Consider the following 24,637-nt stretch of genomic DNA (forward strand, 5'->3'; position numbering starts at 1 on the left):
GGTTGTTTTGCTCCAAGCCAGATATTTGGTTTGCCAGGTTTTGCAGTGCATCACTCACGTTGGCCTGCGGTGGGATGTAAATTCCAGTCAGGATGAATGAGGAGAATTCCCGCGGTGAATAAAACGGTTTACAGTTAATGAACATTGATTCCAGGTTTGGGCTGCAGTATTTATTCAGCACTGTGGCATCTGTACACCAACGTTCATTAATGTAGAAACAGATTCCGTCGCGTTTCACTTTTTGGGCTGCAGTATTTATTCAGCACTGTGGCATCTGTACACCAACGTTCATTAATGTAGAAACAGATTCCGTCGCGTTTCACTTTACCCGATAGCTCCGTTACGTGATCCACGCGGTATAAGTGGAAGCCCAAGAGAAGTAATCCACTGTCCGGGATTGAGTGACTGAGCCAAGTTTCAGTAAAACAGAGAGCAGCGTAGCGTGAAAAGTCCTTGTTTGATCCGTTGAGAAGAATCAGTTCGTCCATTTTGTTTGGCAGTGAGCGGAGGTTCGCCAGGTGAATCTATGGGAGTGCAGTTCTAAATCCCCTCTGTTGCAGCTTCACTAGCGCACTGGCATGCTTCCCTCACCGCCGTTTCCTCCATGTACCATAAGGAGCAGTTGCTCCTAAAACTAAGATTTCCAAAAAACTATCAGGGTTTGTGAAAACTGGTGAAAAGTTGTCTGGAGTGAATTGCCCGATGTTAAGCAGTTCTTCTCTAGTGTAGGTTATCATGGTAGGGTAAGCAAACACACAGAAAGTAAGAAAGTACTAGAGAGAGTCGTGCGGAGGCAGCCATCTGCGGCGCCATCTTGATGATATCTGGAATTGACATAATAGACATTCTTTTTCAAGCTGTGTATTACCCACCAGCACACAGTCGATGTTTTTTTCTATGGTTTTGCACATGACTGTAGCTGGATGCATGACTGAGAAGGAGCAGTGCTTGTGGAGGATAAACTGAAATTAGCTGTATCTCCTGATGTGCTAGCAACAGAGACACAGGCAGCACTAGTATTGCTTTATAGGCTTAAAAACAATACATTGCACAATACATCAAGTTGTAAAAAACAGTTGTAACAGTTGAATAAATGTAATAACATTTTAATGTTGGTTAAATTATGAGTATTCATTAGCTGCTGCTCAGCAAACAAATTGAAAATAATTCTATTAATAATAATTCCACTACTGACTAAAACAGATGAGAGGGAAGCAGGTAAAAAACAGATTGATACACAACAGAAAGAAGGAGTTTGTGCTCATATTCGCTCATTCCCAGGTGAGTCTCCTCATAAAGGTGCAGTCTAAAATGACTGAGATTAAACATAACCCAGTTTGGGTCAATTCTGAAATCCAGCACTGGGTACAATGTGGACTGATCCAGTCTGAGTTGTTTTAACTCAGCAACATTGTGTTATGTTAACCCTGCATGTTATTTTTATTAAAAAATGCTTCTCTTCAGAAATACATTCTGTAACTATATATTGTGTTAGACATACATTTATATTTGAAAAAACAAAAATAGTTTTTCTACAGAATGTTGGACTATTAATTTTACAAAACAAAAATAATGACATTGTATTTATGTATTTTATTCCTTCTAAATGTATGATTTATTTATTCAAGGCATTTTAAGTACCTGTAATGATCACGGACGCAGGATAAAAGAGACCCAGATGCAGGATAGACAAACAGAAACGGGGTTTAATAACCAAAAGACACGAAACATAACGCAGACTGACAACAAAACAACAGGACAAAACAACAGTAGATTCCGCGCTGCACCAGGCAACGCGGACTAACTAAATACTACTAACAATCAAGACACATGAGGGACAGGTGTGCAGACCGGGGGGAGCAGACAAAGGCAGGGCAGACATGTGACAGAAAAACATAAACAAAAGGCACATGGCCAGAGTCCAGGCCGAGTCCTGACAGAGCCACCCCCCTCCCAACACCCCCCCAGGCACGGCTCCCGACGCGCCAACCCGTCTTGACAGTCCGGACGGGGTCCGGGTGGGGGGAGCAAGGCACACGGCGAGGCAGGTGGGGGGAGCAAGGCACACGGCGAGGCAGGTGGGGGGAACAAGGCACATGGCGAGGCAGGTGGGGGGAGCAAGGCACATGGCGAGGCAGGTGGGGGGGAGCAAGGTACACGGCGGCGCAGCCAGAGAGGCCCGAGCGACGTCCACAGCCGAGCTGAAGGGCCGAGCGACGTCCACAGCCGAGCTGAAGGGCCGAGCGACGTCCACAGCCGAGCTGAATGGCCGAGCACAACCCCCTTACCCGAGTCCAGAAAACCAGGAGGAGGGGAGGGCGGGAAAAGTCCTCCATCAAGGGACAAATAAAAAATAAACAAACAAATAAAACAAAAATCCCCCTAGGGCAAAAACACACGGGCCTGCCACACCCCCCGCGGACAGAAAGTGGGGTGGGGTCCTCCACGGGAAAACCAGGAAGTGGAGAGACGTCCCCCACCGGACAGATGCGGGGCAATGTCGCAGGACACCGAAAGAAACAGAAAAACCAAAAAATCGGGCAGGTGACATGGACCGCAACCAGGAAGTGAGCGACGCCCCCCGCCAAATACCGGAAGCGGAGCGGCGTCCCTCACCGGAAAAAATGCGGACCCATGTCACCCAAAAAACAAAAATCCCAAAAAACAAAAAGTCCAAAAGAAAATAAATACTCCCACAAAAAGCCGGTCCAAGCTGGCGCTATCCTACTGGGTCTTAGTGCGGCGGAATCTTCTGTAATGATCACGGACACAGGATAAAAGAGACCCAGATGCAGGATAGACAAACAGAAACGATTTAATAATGATAAACTACAATCCTATCAGGTGAGAAATCCATCAATGTCCTGAAACTGTTCATGTCCATTTTATTTCTCTTCCACTGATTGGGTTCAGCTCAAGTTCATGTGGATTTTCACCAAATAATCCCTCAGGTTTTTATGGGACTGAGGTCCAGGGAATTTTATCCAGGGATCAGAGGTCATTATACACTCAGTGTAGAATTGTGTTTAGTCTGATTCACTGTACACGATGAACACACACTTCTCATGTCTCTGAGTCTGTTTAATGTGTTAGAACTAAATGATTGATGTGTTAATAAACATGTTCTCTATTCTCCATCATGGTAATGCAGGAACACTGGAGTCTTCATCACACACAGATATTCATTAGAACCTGAATATGAAAGAAAAACATGTGAATTAATCAGCACAAAGTGGACTGTGGTACTTCATGATCAACAGCATGTAATCATCTCTGCTCCAACAGAAACATTATCATCTCCTGTTTATAATGAATCATTCAACATTTCTTCATTCTTACTAACATATGTGTTCTAACATTTAACTAGAACAAATGAGAACTTCCACAAGTTCTACCAAGATAATGAGCAGATCTTTACCCATCACATCACTGCTCTTATCCAATCACAGGAGCTTTTTTAAATAACAAACACTTTTGTGTCATTTAGATCTTGTTCTACATTTATATTTAAGTGCAGACTTTAAGAACAAACTGAGGTGAATTTTACAGGAATGACAGAAGACACAATGTTCATTAACAATCACTCACAAACTCATTTGTGACTTTTTGTAGACTCTCTGAATCCCTGTTTTCTGCCTTCACATGAATTTTATATCAACACATTTTACTGAACACAAAACAGCATTAAAGAGTGTGAAATTAGTGAAATTTTCTAACCTGATAATCTGAATGTTATTGAAGAGAAATGTAATGTGTATCAATGTGTAGTGATAATGAGGTTAAACTTTTATTAAAAGGTCATTACTCACCACAATGTCTGCAGTTTGTAATGTTCATCATCCTTAAGATCAGAGAGCAGCTTCTCTCCTAAGTGTCCTAGATTATTAAAGGACAGATTCAGGTATCTCAAGTGTGAGGGGTTTGATCTCAGAGCTGAAGTCAGAGCAGCACAGCCTTCATCTGAGACACCACACTCAGGCAACCTGTATAGAGACACAATGACACGCTCTTCACTGGCTGTACACAGGGACACCACTTTGATCTTTTTTTTTTTTTCAAAACACCAACAAAGCCTTTGTTTATTTATTTATTTGTTTGTTTGTTTTTCATCATATAATGTAAGAAACATGAATGTAACTATGTGCTGCAGATCATTTTATTATTTCAGTTTTACATTTTATTTCACTGTAAAGATCTTTGCTACAATTACACATGTAAACTTTTTTAGCTAAACAACCTTAAATCCACAACTAGTATTTTTGTAAGAAAACTAACTAACTAGTCGTCTAAATAAATAAATCACTTCAAAAAGCTTTCACTGATGACTAAATCACATCCAGTTTTAGAAGATTTTAGAAATAAGAAGAGAAAAGAAAACCTTGTCGTAGAAGTTTAGATTAGATTAGATTCAACTTTATTGTCATTACACATGTACAAGTACAAGGCAACGAAATGCAGTTTAGGTCTAACCAGAGTGCAATAGTAGCAATTGCAAGATATCGTCGCTGTCGGGCGGAATCCTCGTATCTCCAAAACCATTATTTTTCAGGAAATTAAAAAAACGCCGTATTTTTTTGAGTTATTAAACATTGTATCGTTAAAGTTGTTAACATTGATAAGTTGCTGTCATTGATAAGAATGGTACGCACACAGACGTTGCTGCTGCCAGCAGTGTTCAATAAAGTCTGCGGTCACGTTGAGCCTTTTGACAAGAGACAAGGCTTCAATAGTTAACCAAAGCTAATGACTGTAGTTACATACATCTTCCTAAACTCTATTTTAAAGGTTTAAGAGCTATAAGTGATGCAATACAAAACACGATAAGGTGATTAGGCTGTCTAATAGGTGGAAATTAGTCTAATCTGCTCACAAACTTACCTTCGTGGCTCACAGGTTTCTTTCTGCACAGAAGCATTACAGCTATTGATTTTTAACAAAACAGGCCTACTCAAATGTATCTAACCTAACTATTTTCACTTGTTAGTGTCCAAAAACAGTGTTTTACATGCACAGTGCCAAGAGAGGCATTGTCTATGAGTAGGCTGACTTAAAGTCAGTAAAATAATAATAAAAACAATAATTTAACAGTGGTATCCAAAACATTCAATTTAATTCAAATATTATATTATAAAAAACATTTTAAAACGTCAATGAACATGTATAATAAGCAGTAATAAATAGTAATAGATATTTAAAATACATCAATAACACAGATAAACATGCCGCAAAGCTCTCCCGTGGAGTGAAGAAGAGGTGGAGTTATGAGATTTCTCAGACAGTTGAAGTGTCCAGTGGAGTTAAGAGATTTGCATTCAAGCTATTTTCAAGACTTTAGATTGATTAATAACTTGTAAAAATAACACGTGGGGACTGACCAATAGCATCGATATGTGAAAAAATATGAAACTGACAAAATTTGGACATACGAGGTTTCCGCCTGACAGAGACGATATACAGTGTATACATGAGTTAAATAAGTTAAATGAAATGGTAATATAGGAGTAATTTACAGATGTGTATGTACTATGAACATAATATACAGATATATATATGTGCTATGAAGTCCTGAGGGTTGAGAGATTTTAAAGGGGTGGTAAAGCATGTTTTTTCGAAGGCTTGATTGTGTTTGTGGGGTGCACTGTAACATGTGTTCATGCTTCGTTTTTTAAAAAATTGCATTATTTTTCATATATTTTACCTTTATTCTACACTGCTCTGTCCCTCCTTGTAAAACGGTCTGATGGTTTCCGGGTTCTATGAAGCCAGTCCCTCAAAAATAGCAATGGGCTTAGATTGGTTAGCTGGCCCAGTGTGTTGTGATTCGCTAACCGCCTAGTGCACGTTTTTCGGAAACGTCACGCCCCTTACCTTTACCAGTAGTCTGTGCTTTGGTGGTATTAGAAACAATGGCGTCAATAAAACCATACCAATTTGAGCCCGAATCGGACCCAGAAAATTTTAGTGAAGATGATCGAGCAGAACCTGTTCAAGAACGGCTGTTAAACGATGTTTCAGAATGGTATGTTTTTTTGTTGTTGTCTCATACTTTTTAGATATGTTGTTATTTAATTATTATTATTTATTATTATTATTATTATTATTATTATTATTATTATTAGTTATTAATAAATTTTAACCATTGATCCCTAACTTCCCCGTCCCTAGGAAGGCTGAACAAAGTGGACCTGCAATCCGGATGAAAATAACAGCGTTTCGTCGGCATCGCGGCAATGACACTCCAGCTTACTAACTATACCACAACAACTCTTCTCCACAGCAATATAAAATGGCCTCATCCCCCTTATTTAATATTCTCAGAGGAGGGGTTTATGTAAATATCGGGGTTAGTGACGTCAGCAACCCTGGAGGAATGTCGTGTAGTCCCTACCGGCTGTTTGCTGTAGTCCTTAGAAATGGATTTCTTTAAAAGCAAATATCTCCCTTTGCTTAAAACTTTGAACGTTGTAACTTTGCAGATGTTGTATATGCTCAAACAGGAACATTACACACTAGCTAAAGTTAGAAAAGTGAAATTGTGTTTTACCACCCCTTTAAAGTATAAAGTATCACACTGGTAGACACGGACAAGAGTAAAAAAGGTTTCACAATTTATTGTGTTCAACTGCGCAGCAGGACCCAACACTCCGCATATAGCATGAGAGATGAAAGGCCACGATCATTAATTGCATCAAGATTTTATAGACAGAACTCAAGTAAAGAAGACATGTATAAAAGCAAAACATCATCAATCACCAACTCAAAATCACCACATGCTCATCTCCTGATCAAGATTAGACCATGATTTATCTTTAATGTTTTAATATATGATCTTACCTCAGTGTCTCCAGTTTACAGTGAGGATTCTCCAGTACAGCAGAGAGACTCTTTACTCCTGAATCTCCTAGATTATTCCTGGACAGATCCAGGAGTGAGGGGTTTGATCTCAGAGCTGAAGTCAGAGCAGCACAGCCTTCATCTGAGACACCACACTTACACAACCTGTAGAGAGACACAATGACACATTCTTTATCAACAGATTTTAAAACCCATTATTACAATTAATAAAATATTGTCAGATATATTAAACAAATAATTTTGACAGAAACAACAAATAAAGATTTCTAGTGAGAATGTTTCCTCACATCAAAAACACAATAAATGTTCATCTATTACACTGCAGAAAGGCAGTGTAGAGGAAGTTTAACTCTGTAAACAATATGGACATCAATGGATTTACATTTATATCAGTTTACTTTTGTAGCAGAGATGTTTTTAAACTCTTTTAATATTTCTAACATCAAATTTCCATCTGATCACTAATTAAATCATCATCATCATCATCATCATCATCATCATCATCACCATCATTAGCTGATAAACAGGTTTAGGAACTACAGAATATATAATCAGTACAAATCTGTTCTTAACATGTTTAAAAGTGTTTCTATTACTAAAGTATACAACACACCAGACAAGACACAACCTTGTCTAACACCTCTATAAACTTTATAAGGAACCACATAAGTCACCATTAACTTTCAGTATACTTTCAACATCACTGTACAAAACCTTTATCATGGAAACAAAATCAGGACTAAAACTAAATGCTGTGAACACATTCATAAATAGTTGTGTTTGACTCGGTCAAAAGTCTTTTCTAGGTCTACTGACACTAGACCAAAATCTGGTTAAGACTCTTACTGATATCTAAAATATCCCAGATAACAGAAATATTATAAAAATTCATCTTCCTGGGACACAATCTGTCTGATCACGATGGATGACTTGTTCTAAGACTTCACTCAGTCTGTTGGCCAAAACCTTGGAGAGTAATTTATAATCTCTGAATAACAAACTCAGCAGTCTCCAGTTTTTAATATCATTTAGGTCAGGTGTAGGTTCCCCTTCAGAGAGGGCTTTTAGTACTGGGGGAATATTGTTACTCTCTTGTGGTCCTCACTAAAGCTGGATCATGTTGATAGACTTGTGTTAATAACAAAAACCTTGACAACACAAATGTATAGTACAAATACTGACATGTATAGTGTAGGTTTAGTTCATTCACCTCTGAATCATTCTGTTTTCTACAGTGGAGTCTTATTACAATTTAATTTTACAGTATTATAACAATTAGAGTGTAAAACAGACCCACTTGTACACTGAACAGAATTTTACACATTCTTATATTATAATACAGAGAACTTCTTTATTTCTCTTCTGTTTATAACAAGTTTTACTGATTTGACTAAAAAATAAGTGAAAATAATTTAAATAAAAAAGCTGATAGCTGACAGATAACTGACTCTTGATGATCATTTTAACCTTCATCATGCAGCCCTTCTGCCCCCTGATGGAGGGTAAATCCATCAATTCTATATTCTGAAAGTGTGAGCTGATCAGAGACTCTTGTGTAATTTTAGTCTCCAAGTTCTATTTATTTCCATCATTTCCATGTCAGTGCTGCTTTTAAACCCTGCATCTCACACAGTACATTTAGTTTGTGTCCCAGCTCCAGTTTGTGTGATTAGTTCCAGTGTTTTAGTAAATTTCGCAGTAATTTCAGACACATTGCAGTCACATCAGAGTCTGTGAGAAATCATCAGTGTGCAGTGAAAAGAAACAATCTTCCTCCTCAGAACATTGATCGATGAAGCTAAAACTTCTGGTTCAGTTCAGTTCTCACTATTAGAGAATGTGTCTTACTGAGGAGCAGGTCATGTGACTCTCAGAGAGATGATCTTACCCCAGTGTCTCAAGTTTACAGTGAGGATTCTCCAGTACAGCAGAGAGACTCTTCACTCCTGAGTCTCCTAGATTATTCCTGGACAGATCCAGGTATCTCAGGTGTGAGGGGTTTGATCTCAGTGCTGAAGTCAGAGCAGCACAGCCTTCATCTGAGACACCACAGTTACACAACCTGTAGAGAGACACAATGACACACTCTTCATCAACAGATTTTTATTATATAAAGTATAATTAACACTGAACAAAACATTCCTGTCAGATTGTGAACAGTGGGTGGGCCTGGGTAAAACAGGGTGGGCACAGGTTTGAGAAGAAACTCAAAATCAGAAGTCACTCAAAAGAACTTACATGACTGTAAAAAGAGGACAATGAGCTGAAAGAGATCTGTTCATTTATCAGTTGTTTATGTACAGTAACACACACACACACACACACACACACACACAGCAGCTTCACCATTCAGCAGGATTGTGTCAACTGTCAACATTAGTGCGTATGGACACTTAACATAGTGTACTGTACATGATATTTAAATGTGAAGTGATGTGACATACGGCTAAGTACGGTGACCCATACTCAGAATTCGTTCTCTGCATTTAACCCATCCAAAGTGCACACACACAGCAGTGAACACACACACACCGTGAACACACACCCGGAGCAGTGGGCAGCCATTTATGCTGCAGCGCCCAGGGAGCAGATGGGGGGTTCGGTGCCTTGCTCAAGGGCCCGAGACTCGAACCTACAACCTTTGGGTTACAAGTCAGACTCTCTAACCATTAGGCCACGACTGCCCCCATATAGTTCAAACACAGGATATTTTTTTATTTAAACATATAGGCTATGATGGTAAATCATGAAGGAAAATCTAACTAATGATATTAGATAAATTATTGTTTATGTAGGTGGGCCAGGACTCCAAATGGGTGGGACCTTGGAGCTTCACCTGTTATATTATTTTATTATATTATTTACAATTATTGATATGAAGTTTTTTCTTGAACTGCAAAGGTTTTTCTGGCGTTAAAAAATAATGACTCAGGATTTTTAGAATTTTTCTCTTATTTACTCATTTATTAATATCTTTACTGCAGAAGTGATTCTGGAGAGAAATCATTATCACTTAATGACTAATCTATTTGTTCTGAATGTTGTAGTGTTACAGAACAGTTCAGGTGAAAAACAACACTATATATAACTGCTGCTTTTAGTGAGCGATTGTGACTCTCAGAGAGATGATCTTACTTCAGTGTCTCCACTTTACAGTGAGGATTCTCCAGTCCAGCAGAGAGAATCTTCACTCCTGAGTCTCCTAGTTTATTCCTAGACAGATCCAGTGTTTTCACAGTCAGATGAAGCTCTCTCAGATTGGAGGTTTCTGATCTGAGCGCTGAGACCAGAGATGACCAAGTTTTTTCTCCAAGTGAATCACAGCTGATACTAAATGAAATAAAATAAAACATAATGAACTCACACTAGTGCAAATGATCAAACACGTCCTCAAAGCTTTCACTGAACCTTCTCATTTTTATAAATACTGAAAGTACAAACACCAGTCAGACAATATGGTTAAAGTGACACTGCAGTCGACATCTACATGTTGATGTCATTAAAATGGGTAACGTCTAGATGTCCTTTTAGTCCTGAACACAGTACCTAGAGTCCTAACTAGAACCAGAAGATATGAACACATCACTCCTATCTTATCCACACTGCATTTGCCCCAGGATGAAAACACATTTGTTTAGTCACGGTTTTTATGAACAGTTTTTCTTAGGTATAGGAGCAGATCTTACTGCAGTTAATTTTGCTTTCTGAAAGCACAGTTGAACTAGCAACACATATATTTTATGGGTGCAGTCTTTAGATACTTAGCGGTAATAGTGATGAAAACAGAAAGTGAGCGTCCGTGAGCTCCTACTGCACAGAACAATAAATTACTACAAAACAATAGTTTTGTAATAAATGTGTGACAAAACGAATAAAAAACAATCCATAATATTTAGAATGAGAAAAAACCTTAAAGTTTCATTTCATATTAAAAATGAGGTACATAAAGAAAAAGAAAAATGGATTTTTAAAATCCAATATAAAATATTCTGTAATAATTGTTAGTTGATAAACCATTTTACATCATTTGAGCATGACCCAATGTATAGAGAAAATAAAGTTCAACCAATTTTACTGTGGAATTTTTTTACTAATCCCTCAAAATCACCCTATCTTTTACAAATTTAAAAGTGTTAGTTCATAAAACTCACTCAGATCACTCATAATGATCTACTCTATGCTCACAATAAAGATCAAATAATTCTGCTCTGGAATTCTGAAGTAATTTTCATTCAAACTAGATATTTCTGTCTATTTTATTCAACCAGAATCCGAATTTGATCCCTTATAAAATGAACATGTCACTGAAGTGTGACGTGATTTGTGTCATGTGCAGGTGCGATGGGTCACGTACAAACCGATAAGGTGTCAGAATGGTATACTGTATGTTTATACTTCTCATCCAACCACAATCAAATTCACTCTATCTGGATGGCACAATTTATCTTGGTTTTTTTGAATGATGACAAGCCGGAATGAAAACAAGCCGAAATGAATTAGAAGTAACAAGGCTATTTTTAAAATGTAATTAGTAGAAAGTACAGATAATTGTGTGAAAATATAGGCAGTAGAAGTAAGTCTGCTAAAAAAAAAAATACTCCATTAAAGTATAGATACTCAAAATTTCTACTTAAGTAAGGTAACGAAGTATTTGTACTTCGTTACTTGACACCTCTGGTTAGCATCACTAGCCTGTTAGCCTGGTTACCGCTAGTACTCTACATCTTCTCACACCAATTATCTCTGTTGTATTTGCCCTATAACACCATGTCGCTTGTGTGTCTGCCTTTGAGTGCAGGTGAGGACACGTTTGAGCTGCACTCGGTGGAACTGGAGCTGGTTAACTTTGATAAAGCATTAATTGTAGGAGACTTTAACATTCACGTTGACGATAAAAACGATGCTTTAGGACTCCCATTTATGGACCAACTAAACTCAATTGGGATCAAACAAAACATCACTAGAGCAACTCATCATCTTAATCATACACTAGATTTCATAATATCACACAATAGATGCCACTGATATAGATATTATACCTCAAAGTGATGACATCACAGACTATTACCTCATAATGTACACACTACCTATAGAACAGACTGTGTCTCACCACGTTATCGACTTGGTAGAACTATTATTCTGACCAATAAAGACAGATTCACAAATAACCTGCCTGATCTGTCTGGACTTCTTACTGTACCCTTAAACATAAACCATCTAGATGTAATGACTAACAGCATAGGTGTGTAGCGTCTGGTACAAGTCATTTACATTTCATATCCTAGGCACCCTAAACTTCGGCATCTACTCCTCAACCAACCAATGAGCAACCCAGTTTTACAGTTCTATTGAGGGCCATATCCCACAGTGTCACACACACACCTGGCTCCAGAATGTCTGGGATCCTACACAAAGACCAGATAAGACCATGTGCTTTTCTGATTGAACTCATAGGGGCCCTCGACCAGAACACACACACCCCCAACACAATGGGACATTCCTTTTACTAATAAAACAAGTAGATAAGATACTCTAAGATTCTTATTCTTATAACCCTGTTGTAATGTGCTTCTTCTGTTAAGGCTTGCCTGACTTAAAATTACTTGCTCCTTACTTTCCTGAAAAGGGTGTATTTTATTTAGGTATCAGAACACAACACTGGATTAACATCAGTTATACTTTGATTACCGATCCTGGCATGTTAATGTATACCTGTTCTAAGGCTGTATGTCCTTTTAAGGTCTGATGTCAGGATGTATACAAAATTATGTTTTGCCTTCCCTAATGCATTTTTTTTTCTTTTGTGTTTCATTTTTGTCACTTTCTCCTTTATCAGAACACAATATCGTAGTAACATCAGTTACACTTTGATTACTGATCTGTGTATATAATGTACCGCTGCCTTTATACCGTCATTCCCCTTCATGTTTGGTATCCAAATGACCACAAAATTATCAGTTACTCATTTTTCAATCAATGGTGTATTTTATTTGAGCACGAAAGGCGCTATACTTTGTATATTAATACACCTTGGATAAAAACTTTAAAGTCATCTAAAAATTTGATAGCTAAACCACGCCCACAGACACCTGAAACAAAGAGAGTTTTCCCTCCGAAATCTGGGCCGTAGTATTGGCCATCTCCCCAAAGATGGGTGGAGTTCGGGACCTTTAAATTGTCACCAACACCACCAATCCGTGGTCAGACTTTCGGAACAGCTTGGAGATGACTCCATCTTCCTTCAAGGAACTTCCAGCAAGCTTCACTTCCAATAACAACAACTGCTCTGATCTTGGAGAACTTGGAAGAACATCTGACCCCACCCTAACTGACTCTTCAGAGATTTCTCTGTTGCATCCGGACTCTTGTGCAGCAAGCCAATGCAAGTAACCGTTCCCTTTACCAATCAATTTAGATGCGTATTTCAAGTAGGAATCTCGCATTGAATCGTAAGGTAAATTTAAGTTTCTGTGACGATTTCCCAGTCAGGGTGTGATTAATTTTGTAGTCTAAGCTTGCCATTCCTTTCCTTCCTTTCTAATTTCTTCTTTTCCAGTCTCTTCCTCCCTTTCCCCACTTTCAATTCCTTTTGTGTGTTTTATTTTCATCTTGGTTTTCTCTATTTCTTTTGTTTGTTTGTGTAGTTAGTTTTATGTTGTGTTTGTCTCTTCCATTAAACGCCATATTTTTGTTCCACAAGTGATTGTCTCTGAGTATCGCTCACAAACGTAAGGTACCTGCAACATCTGGTCTGAACTACATGCTCTATTAAGTTAATTTAATTGAAATTACGGTACAAAGAAAAAGGGAAGATAGCGCCCTCATAGAATTAATAAAGGTTATACGGCCTGTTCACCGGATGAACAGACCAAATAAGTGTAACGTTAATTCCATTACCGTCAATTTCAGCTTAGGTTAAAATATTTAGGAGTCACTATAACACGTTATAATTACTTATAAATATTTACCTTGCTTTGCGAGCCAAAATCGCTACAGGTGCTATATTCACTAGCACATTAGACACTGTTGCCCCAATGAGATTAAAGAAGGTTAGAGACAAAACACCTGCACCGTGGTATAATAGTCATACTCACACCCTCAATAGAGAAACCTATAACCTCGAGCGAAAGTGGAGAAAAACTAAATTAGAGGTTTTTAGAATTGAGTATAAGGACAGTATGTCCAGTTATAGACAGTCTCTAAAAGCTGCTAGGGCTCTGAGCACCTGAGCAAACTCATAGAAAGTAACCAGAACAATCCCAGGTTTTTATTCAGCACAGTGGCTAGATTAACTAATTAAAAAAAAACAGAGATCTGAACACACTATTCCATCACAGTTCAGTAGTGAGGACTTTATGAGATTCTTCACTGATAAAATTGAAAGCATCAGAAACAAAATAGTTGATGTTCAACATATAAGAGCACCTTGTGACCCAGTCTCACCTAAAGTGCTACACTACAGTGCTTTTCAAGTACAGGACAGGAAGAGTTAGATAAGCTTATTACTACAGCTAAAAAAAAACAACTTGTTGACTAGACCCCATTCCAACTAAATTACTGAAATAAGTGTTACATAAAGCTGGTGAGCCTCTTCTTAATATGATTAACTCCTCCCTATCTTTAGATTACGTCCCTAAATCTTTCAAGTTGGCAGTTATTAAGCCACTGATTAAGAAACAGATTTAGATCCTAATGAACTATCAAATTACAGACCTATTACAGACTCTTCAGCTTCCAGTCATAAACTGTTTAACCTCCTTCCATTAGGAAGGAGATACAGGAACTTACGCACCAGAACCAGCAGGTTCAGGGACAGCTTTTTTCCATCCACCATCACACTACTGAACTCTACACTACACCACTAGATCACTACAAAACAAACACAAAACAAAACACTGTATATAACCTCTATACAATACATGTACATATTACATAGTTTATCCTTTTTACTCCTCATTACATCTGCACTTTTTTTTTTTATTTATATGTATCTTTATATCATTACTGTACATTCTGCCCAACATTTCACATTCATCTATGTGTATATAACGTGTGTGTATATATATATATATATACATATATATATATATATATATATATATATATATATATATATAAATATATATATATATATTAGACTGTTTATTCAGCTTGCTAACTCCTTAAATGCCATAATCTTGTAATCTTGTAACCTTTCACTCTGCACATTTCTCTTCAATGCCATAGCCTTAGAACCATTTCTGTAATTTTGTAATATCTATTTAATGTATACGCTTTCATATATACCACTTGCTGTAAATATGCTAGATATTTATCTGCACTTTTGCACGACTGCTACATTTTGCACTTCCGGTATATGCCAAACTGCATTTCGTTGCTGTGTACCTGTACTATGCAATGACAATAAAGTTCTATCTATCTATCTATCTATCTATCTATCTATCTATCTATCTATCTATCTATCTATCTATCTATCTATCTATCTATCTATCTATCTATCTAACAATATCTTTGAAGAGTTTCAGTCAGGTTTCAGGCCCCATCATAGCACAGAAACTGCACTTGTGAAAGTTACAAATGAGTTGTTCTTAGCTTCGGCCCAAAACTGTATTTTCCTATTAGTTCTACTTGACCTTAGTGCTGCATTTGACACTATAGATCACAACATTCTCCTACAAAATTCTCGCTTACAAAATTACACAGGTGTTCTTGGACAGGCTTTAAGTTGGTTTAGATCCTACCTGTCTGATCGATACCATTTTGTAAAATTAAATGTTGAATCCTCTAGTTTATTGCCAGTTAATTATGGTGTCCTTCAAGGATCAGTTCTAAGACATATGCTTTTCTCGATATAAATGCTTCCATTAGGGTGTAACAATTAAGTCAGGAGTCACATAAATAAATGAGGAGGGATCAATCACTGCTTTTGTGACCTTTACAAGGAAAAATAAATGTGACCCAGTAGAGTTCATTTGAGGTAAACCTTAAATTATATATCATCGCTGTCAGGCGGAATCCTCGTATCTCCAAAACCGTTACGTTTCAGGAAATTAAAAAAACGCTGTACCTTATCTGCAGTGCACAGGGTTTAGTCCGCGTTGCAGTGGATTGTTTTGCGCTAAATTCCTGTCCTCAGACGAGCACCAGAACTAGCGGGGGTCAAGATTTTGTTTCTTTGAGCCCAGTGTTTTGAAGACATTTACCTCAGAAGACGTGTTCATTCGTTGCGACTCTTCTTTGAATAGAAATATGCTGTGAAGCTCTCCCGCGGAGTGAAGAAGAGGTGGACAGTTGAAGTGTCTAATGGAGTTAAGAGATTTGCGCTCAAGCTATTTTCAAGACTTTAGATTGGTTAATAATTTGTAAAAATAACAGACCCACGTGGTTACTGACCAATAGCATTGATATGTGAAAAAATATGAAATTGACCAAATTTGGACATACAAGGTTTCCGCCCCACAGCGACGATATACTAATCTTTTACATAAATACCTGAAGCTCAAATCCAAAACACGAGACTTTTCAGACCTAATGGTAGAGAGATGTGAGAGAGTCAGAATTAAACACTGGCCTATTTATGCAATCAGCTATGACTCCTCATAAAACTGTCACTCAAACTATGAATCATGTTACAATTCAAAGGACTTCTAATAAAATAAAGCATGGAACCATGAGAGATTTGGGTTTAAGTATTAAACAACAAAAAAATTTTCCAGGCCTCTCTGGGTGAAGCTGAAAGCAAATATGAGAAGGCAGTGATGACCAATGCTGAGCTGGAGAACAAGAACTATGACCTGATGTCCCTGGTGACCACGCTGCAAGGTACAGTGGAGGTGATGGAGAAGAAGCTCGCTGAGACATGTAGGAATTGTGAAGACATAAGGAGGGTAAGAGAGAACATCCTTGTATTTAGCTTTAGAAATAATATGAGGACACTTGATATTCACGCTGCATGATAAGTTGCACCATCAGCTACATCATGTAGTTAAACAAAATGTCTAAAATGATTTCTGGTTTCTGGTCTAGTTTGCTGAAAGTGACCCATTGTAGATAAGAATCATGTAATCTGTGTTTTAGGAGTGTGAGCAAGAGCGGGAGGCTCACGTTAAAGAGAAGTTACGTTGTGCAGACTTTAGGAAAGCTTTAAGTGAGTGCAGTCAGTTACTAAAGGTAAGTCATGTGTGTCAGTTGTGGGTCAGAGATGTAAATTACTGTAACTCTGGGCATTTTAAACACGGATATTTAGGACCAAATATTTACACTTTAAAACATACGAGACCATGTGTGTGTGTGTGAGGACTCTTCATGTACCTGCTGCCTGATAATTTACTATATGTTACTACAGTCCAGATGACTCTTGTGTTTTTCTTGCACACTGGAAATCATTCACCTTAAGCAAGTTTTTTTTACCTCTATATCCTGATGAACTTGTTAATTAGATGACATTTTGCTTCATGACTATGTTTTAGGAGAATGAGCAAGAGCTCGGAGCTCACAATATCCTGATATCACAGTATGATCAGATGACTTTAACACACAATGAGAAGTTACTAAAGGTAGGTTTTTCTTCTCAGGTTACCAAGCCTGATGTTGTAAACTGAATGTGTGTGTGTGTTCTTGTTTACTTATCGTTGAAATTCCTCATGTCTAAATCTGTGTGTATAGAAACAAATGGCTGAAGCTGAGAAGAGATATGAGCAGGAAAAGGAGACCAATGCTCATCTGGTGAAAGAGAAGTTAGATCTGATGTCCCAGGTGGAGAATCTGAAAGGCAAAGTGGAGGGTTTGGGTGAACTGCTGGCTGAAAAACGTAGGCAGTGTGCTGAGGCCTTGTTGGTAAGTCAGAAAACCCTTCTGTTAAGCAGTTCCTTTAGAAATAACCCAAGGGCTTGTTATGTTCCTGTTACATAATGTTACAAAGCAGGTTGTGTACTCGCTCTTCCAAATGTACTGTAACAGCAAGATTAGATCTTTGTTTTGAAGGTTTAAGGTAAATCTGACAATAGATCAGACAGAATTATTGCTTTCGTTTCCTGATGCTGCTGATACAGTTAATTTAAGCAACGTTCATGAGGTCAAATATAAAGTGTCATTTACGTTAATCACCTTAAAGACAGTCGGTTCTTATACTTTTGCTCAGCTCCAAATCGTCTGGTCTGCCACCATTTTTTTGTAACCCATCTAGATGTAAAGATCAGGAAATGAAAGATGTAAATCTGATCTAATACCTCTTTAATACTTCCAGAGTACACTACATACTTGTACAAAAGACAAATTCATGATACTCTGTTTCCTGTTTCCTGTTTATGATACTGTAGATGTGAACTTTAAGTAGAAAAGATTTTAACCTCTTTTTCTCTCTGGATGTGTTTTAGGAGTGTTCCATAGCAAAGAGCATTCAAACTATGACCAAATCCAAGGAGGAGACTTTAGAGCAGGAAAAAGAATCAATTAGGGTTTGTTTTTCTTCTCTCACAACCACAGCTGTTATTGTGAAGTGTGTGTGTGTGTGTTTGTGTGTGTGTGTGTGTGTGTGTGTGTGTGTGTGTGTGTGTGTGTGTGTGTGTGTCTGAATGTGTGTAGTAGTAAATAACTTTGTTAAACGTCCAGGTCTCTCTGTGTGAATCTGAGACGAAGTACAGTGAGGTGATGAAGACCAATACTAAGCTGGAGAATGAGAACAGTACCCTGCATTTCACTGTGATCAGACTGCAAGACTTGGTGCATAACTTAAAGAAAGAGCTCTCTGAGACCAAGAGAACATGTAATGCGGCACTGAGAGTAAGTTAGAAAATCCTTGCGTTAAAATCCTTGCATTGCGTTCCTTTTTATTAGAAGTAACATTATGAAATGAAGATCTCACACATTGTTGTAACAAAAATGCAAAAAAAAAACAAAAAAACAGGAAACCCATATTTATTGGCACCTCTGCTTAATGATAAAATTCATTAAAATATGAGGTTTATTGTTGATATAAACATTAAGTGGTCAATGTTGTGTTTTAGGAGTATGAGCAAGAGCGGGAGGCTTACAGCATCATGCAGTCTCAGCATTTCAAGTGCATGTGTGGAGTTCTGCGTTCATGTTAAATCTAAGAAAATAACAATTCCCTTGTCAAGCAAGAAAAGGAAGAACATCTATATGCCGTGATTCTTAATATGCTTATCATCTCATGGCATAAAGATTAGTTTGTGATCTCTAAAAACACACCTGAGAACACAGGTATGTTTCAGAGACAAAACTATCCCAGATTAAATGATGTAAGGAATGCTATAAGAGCAGAGCTGCTCGGACCAGGAGAGTTGTTCTGTTACCAGACAATGTGGTTAGAACATCAGCAGAAACACAAATTGGGTGTTAAACCTGATGACATTATGCTGTTTTGCTGCAAGAACTTAATCCATAAGGAACAGCGCAGAGACACGTCATAGATTTGTTCAACATTATAACTCCATGGATCAAACTGTCTGTGGCATGTGGATACACTAAAGTACGGTGGCCGGGAAGTGCAAAACACATTAACAAATCCGAAAACAAATTAACAAATCCCAAAACACATTAACAAATCCGAAAACAAATTAACAAATCCCAAAACAAATTAACAAACCCCAAAACACATTAACAAATCCGAAAACACATTAACAAATCCCAAAACAAATTAACAAATCCCAAAACAAATTAACAAATCCGAAAACACATTAACAAATCCCAAAACAAATGAACAAATCCAAAAACACATTAACAAATCCCAAAACAAATTAACAAATCCCAAAACAAATTAACAAATCCCAAAACACATTAACAAATCCGAAAGCAAATTAACAAATCCCAAAACAAATTAACAAATCCCAAAACACATTAACAAATCCCAAAACAAATTAACAAATCCCAAAACACATTAACAAATCCCAAAACAAATTAACAAATCCGAAAACACATTAACAAATCCCAAAACAAATTAACAAATCCAAAAACACATTAACAAATCCCAAAACAAATGAACAAATCCGAAAACACATTAACAAGTCAGACAACCGGAAGAGGTTGGTATAGTTTGTGAATGGAAACTTACCATCATCGGACGAGACACCTTTCATTCACCTTTATATCTTTAATGACAGTCGTCTTGTCCAATGATCGGTAAGTTTCCATTCACAAACTATACCTACCGCTTCCGGGTTGTCTGAATCGGTGCATGAAACACATTAACAAATCAGAAAACACATTAACAAATCAGAAAACAAATTAACAAATCAGAAAACACAACGACATTTCAGACAACCCGAAAGCGGTTGGTATAGTTTGTGATTGGACAAGACACCTGTCACTCAAAGTATACATGAAGTTCAACAGTCTGCCGCAGGGAAAAGTTGGAATGGATGGATGGAATGGATTACTATGGATTAATTCTGTTAACAAAGCATGCTGAACTAGTATGTTCTGAGTTGATGCCAAATGAGATCCAACATCTCTAAGCTGGGAGACATTTTACTGGAGTAACATTAATCAGTTTTTATTGTGAGCATATTTAACAAAGGATTAATATGTGTTGACTGCATTGTCTATGAATTTAATAAATAAGACCACCCCACCCCCCCAAAAAAAACAAAAAAACAAAAAAAACAACGGGGAGTTGTGTTTGGTAAGGATCACTATCCACAATTTAACATTCCACTTATTTATTTGCTTGTGTGTGTGTGAGAGAGATTATGACTGGTGTTGTTTATTGTAAGTGTTTGTTGCCTTTTTGGACTCCTTTATCATTTGTAATGTTGCTCCCATATAAAACAGTTCGGCTCAAGCCCAGACATGTTTAGGGTCATGATTGAGGACAATGTCCCGTCCAGAGACAAGCTGTTTCGTGCTGTTTCGTGTTTCGTTTTGTTCAAACCGACCATCAAAAATACCCTTGCTAATGAATTTTTTTTCATTTGTTGTGGTGTTAACTCTTACCCAGATAGTGCTATTTTCTGATGGGCTATTGTGTAGCCTCTTTTTTATTGGCTGATAAGTGTCAGGTTCGACTAAGAACTGAGACGTGCTTGATTCCTGCCCGGTTCTATAGACAGCGGTGCGGACTGATACATTTTGGGCGCTGCGGCTTATTAAATATATGATAAATAGTCAAAAAGTTTTTCTGCGTGAGAAATACGATGTGTGACGGGAGAGCATGAGAAAAGACCAAAATGCGTGACACTTAACAGCCCTGACAATTACTTCACAATTCCACAGTAAAATTTAATGATCTTTACCATGAGCATTGAGTAGGTGACTATGAAATGATCTGAGATGGTTTGATAAACATTTTGAAATATCCATTTTATAATGAATATTTTTTCCTGGCACAACTTTATTGCCAGATATGGTGACTTTGAAGAGAAAAATCGTAACTCTACAGTAACATGAATTTATCTTTTTCTGGATTTTTAATTTTATATCTCAAAAACTTTATTTTCCCCATTATTAAAATGAGAAGGGTTATACAATAGTTTAGCCTTTATATTGTGTGAATCCTTTTGTTAGTTATTACTTGTATACAATCTTTTTTGTATTTCTTAGCTGTGGTGAAGGAGATCGTGGATGCTCGTACAATATGAAAGTGTGGCTAGTTTAACCGTTCCTTCAGAAATCTCCAGATTTTTTCTACATGGACTGCAGAAATTTGACATATTATAATCCACAGTAAGGACAATACATTTTTACACATTTCAACTTTCTGCTCCAGCCTGCTGTACTTCCTGTATATCTTGAGTGACAGATGTATCGTCCAATCAGCAGTAAGACTTCCATTGGCAAACTATACCTACATTTTCCAGTTTGTCTGAAATGTTGTGGTTTCTGGTTTGTTATTTTGTTTCCAGATTTTTTATTTTGTTTTGCACTTCATGGCCACCATACAAAACATTCCAGGCTGTTCTGATGAGTGTTACAGTAATTCAAATCTATTTGTGTGTGTTGAAGAAAATAAAGCCAAAAACTTCATTTGTTGAACTTCCAGGTCTCTCTGGCGAAAGCTGTGGAGAAATACAACCAGGCGATGGAGTCCAACGTTCAGCTGGAGAACGAGAAGTCGGACCTGATGTACCAGGTGCACAAACTGGAAGGCACAGTGCAGCAGCTGGAGGAGAAGCTCTCGGATTCAGCCATGATGTGTGGTGCCATAAAGCAGGTAAGTAAGACAATACTGTTGTTAAGCAGTTTTGTTAGAAATGGTTTGAGGACCCGTGATGAGCGTGATGAGTCACTTATAGTAAGCTTTTCCTCTCATAAATGTTTTACTACTACCGTTATTGCAAAAAAAATCACTACAGTGTTACAATATAGCAATCAGTATATGTATATGGGTGTGTTTTAGAAGTACGACCAAGAGCGGCAGGCTTACAGCATCCTGAAGTCACAGTACAATCAAATGAAGGAAACTCTACAACATAACGATGAGCCACCGAGTGTAAGTTTTTCTACTCGTATAATCATCACCACTGATGTGAACTCTTGTGTCTGACAGTGTGCCAACATGCTTTGGGTGTTAAAATTTCAGGCATCTTTGGCTGAAACTGAGGAGAAACACGAGCCGGCGATGGAGTCCAGTGCATAGCTGGATGACGAAAAGTCTGAGCTGATGTCCCAGGTGAACTCACTATGATGTTTAGTGCAGCAGCTGGAGGAAGAGCTTTCTGAGCCACGCAGGAATTGTGAAGAGATAACAGAGGTAGATCTAATAATACATGTATGAAGTAATGTGTCATTACTGTTCACTCAGATATGAACAGCACAATGACTGTGTTTCAGGAGAGAGATAGAGAGCTTGAGGCTCCTAATACTCTGGAGATGCAGAACGAGATGAATGGACTCTAATCTATGATGAGTTACTAAAGTAAGTTTGTCTTCTCACTATGTCATGACTGCTATAGTACACCGTGTTTAATAGTCAAAATTTAAGCTTCTCCCTGATCATCTTACTACATTAAATCTGTTTTTTCACAGAACTATTGAATAGGACCATCCTGTGATCTTATTAACACCGGAGAAACCTCCAGGGTCAGTGTTTAACACCTGGGTATGCAAAGTCATATGATGACAGTGTTCTGGTTCTTACTAGAACCCAACACATATGTCACAATGGTCTGGAACCATGCGTATCAAATCCCAACTAGTGTTCTCTTGCTCTTCACTGCTGGGCCCTGAGAGGTTTATCCGATGTGAGTGGATCGGAGAATTGGTGCCATTAAGGGCCCAACCCACAGGACAGATCATAGAAGCTTGGGTTACGATTGGGGCCCTGAGAGCTCAGTTCTAAGCACCAGTAGGGTAACATTCAAACAGCCATTGGCTCAAGTTTCAGAGCAATGTAAGTTATTACACAATTCCAAATTGACTGTATATGGTTGTAGAAAAAACATTATTCATAATCTCACACTCCACTGTTTATGGTAATTCAGACTCTCTGGTGTTTATAATAATTTATAATCACACAAGTGTTGGAAAATTAGGATGGGTTTTCTTTTGAGTCTGGTTCCTCTCCATCATACCAGCTAAAGTAATTTACAGTAAGTATTATGTCACTGTTGTCATATGACTTTGCGGTAAAGGTTTCAGCTTTCGCACACAAGAGATTACCCAGGTGTTATTCACTGTCCCTGGTGGTTAGTAGCATGAAAGAGAATGACTATTAACATGGAGGTCCTCAAGATGAAGTGGATTAAATAAACATTATTGCAAAAAAAGTGTAATATTTGATTTGTACAGTTTAAATCAACTTATATGTGAATTTATGAAATTTATTGAATTTAGTGCATTAATTTTAATCAAATAGATCATTCAGAAGGAAGAAAATAACACAATTTTGTTATTTAAACAGGGTCTGTTATTACAATATGATGATAATGTCTATTATAGAATTATTTACAAAACTGGTTTGTAAGTGAATTTCATCACAATATACAGCGCCTTGCAAAAGTATTCAGACCCCTGAGCAATTATCTCATATTACTGAATTAAAAATGATGCACTGAAATTTCATTCTGTTCATTTCAATTATGAACACTGGAACTCAAAATCAATCATTCTTAAGTGATGTTTTTTGTTGTCATATATATATATATATATATATATATATATATATATATATATATATATATATATATAATAAATAGTTTTATTATACATTTCAATTTTATTAACATAAGGGTGTGCACTCCTAACATCTTTTAAATAAGAAAACATACATTTAATTCAAATGAGGTGTAAAACGTTTTACATTCTACAACAGACTGAACTAAATCTAATATGTAGTATGGGCTCCTTGATTTTTAAGAACAGCATGAATTCTTGTAGACATTGAATGAACAAGTTGAGGACATTCAGCATTCTATCTTTTTTCATTCTTGATGAATGAACTCTTCCAGATCATGGATGCTGGATGGTCTATGATGTTCAGCTTGTCTTTTCAGAAAGCCCCACAAGTGTTCTACTGGGTTGAGGTCTGGTGACATGCTTGGCCACTGAATCACTTTTACCCTGTTCCTCCTGAGAAATGAACTAGTGGTCTTAGATGTATGTTTTGGGTCATTATCATGTTGAAAGGGTGCCCAGTGAAATAGGGCACTAGCGTCTCTTTCAGTATTTCACAGTATGTCTGTGAATTCATGGTGCCATCAGTGAAATGCAATGTCCTGACACCTGCAGCACTCATGCAACCCCACACCAGAACACTGCCACCCCCATGCTTTACTGTTGATACCATGCATTTTTCACTGTACACCTCACGCTTGTAACACCATAC

General features: G+C 37.6%; 1 protein-coding gene and 1 long non-coding RNA gene across 2 annotated transcripts in view; one reads left to right on the forward strand and one right to left on the reverse strand.

Moving 5' to 3' along the window:
* Nucleotides 1-24,637, reverse strand: part of LOC132858821 (NACHT, LRR and PYD domains-containing protein 12-like) — a 301,006-nt gene that overhangs the window by 99,843 nt on the left and 176,526 nt on the right. The window lies entirely within an intron of this gene.
* Nucleotides 22,459-22,968, forward strand: LOC132858977 (uncharacterized). Its single transcript, XR_009649688.1, has 3 exons — nt 22,459-22,564; nt 22,645-22,729; nt 22,840-22,968. It is a non-coding gene; the product is annotated as an uncharacterized LOC132858977 (long non-coding RNA).

Source organism: Tachysurus vachellii, chromosome 16, assembly GCF_030014155.1.
Source record: "Tachysurus vachellii isolate PV-2020 chromosome 16, HZAU_Pvac_v1, whole genome shotgun sequence".
Taxonomy (NCBI): domain Eukaryota; kingdom Metazoa; phylum Chordata; class Actinopteri; order Siluriformes; family Bagridae; genus Tachysurus; species Tachysurus vachellii.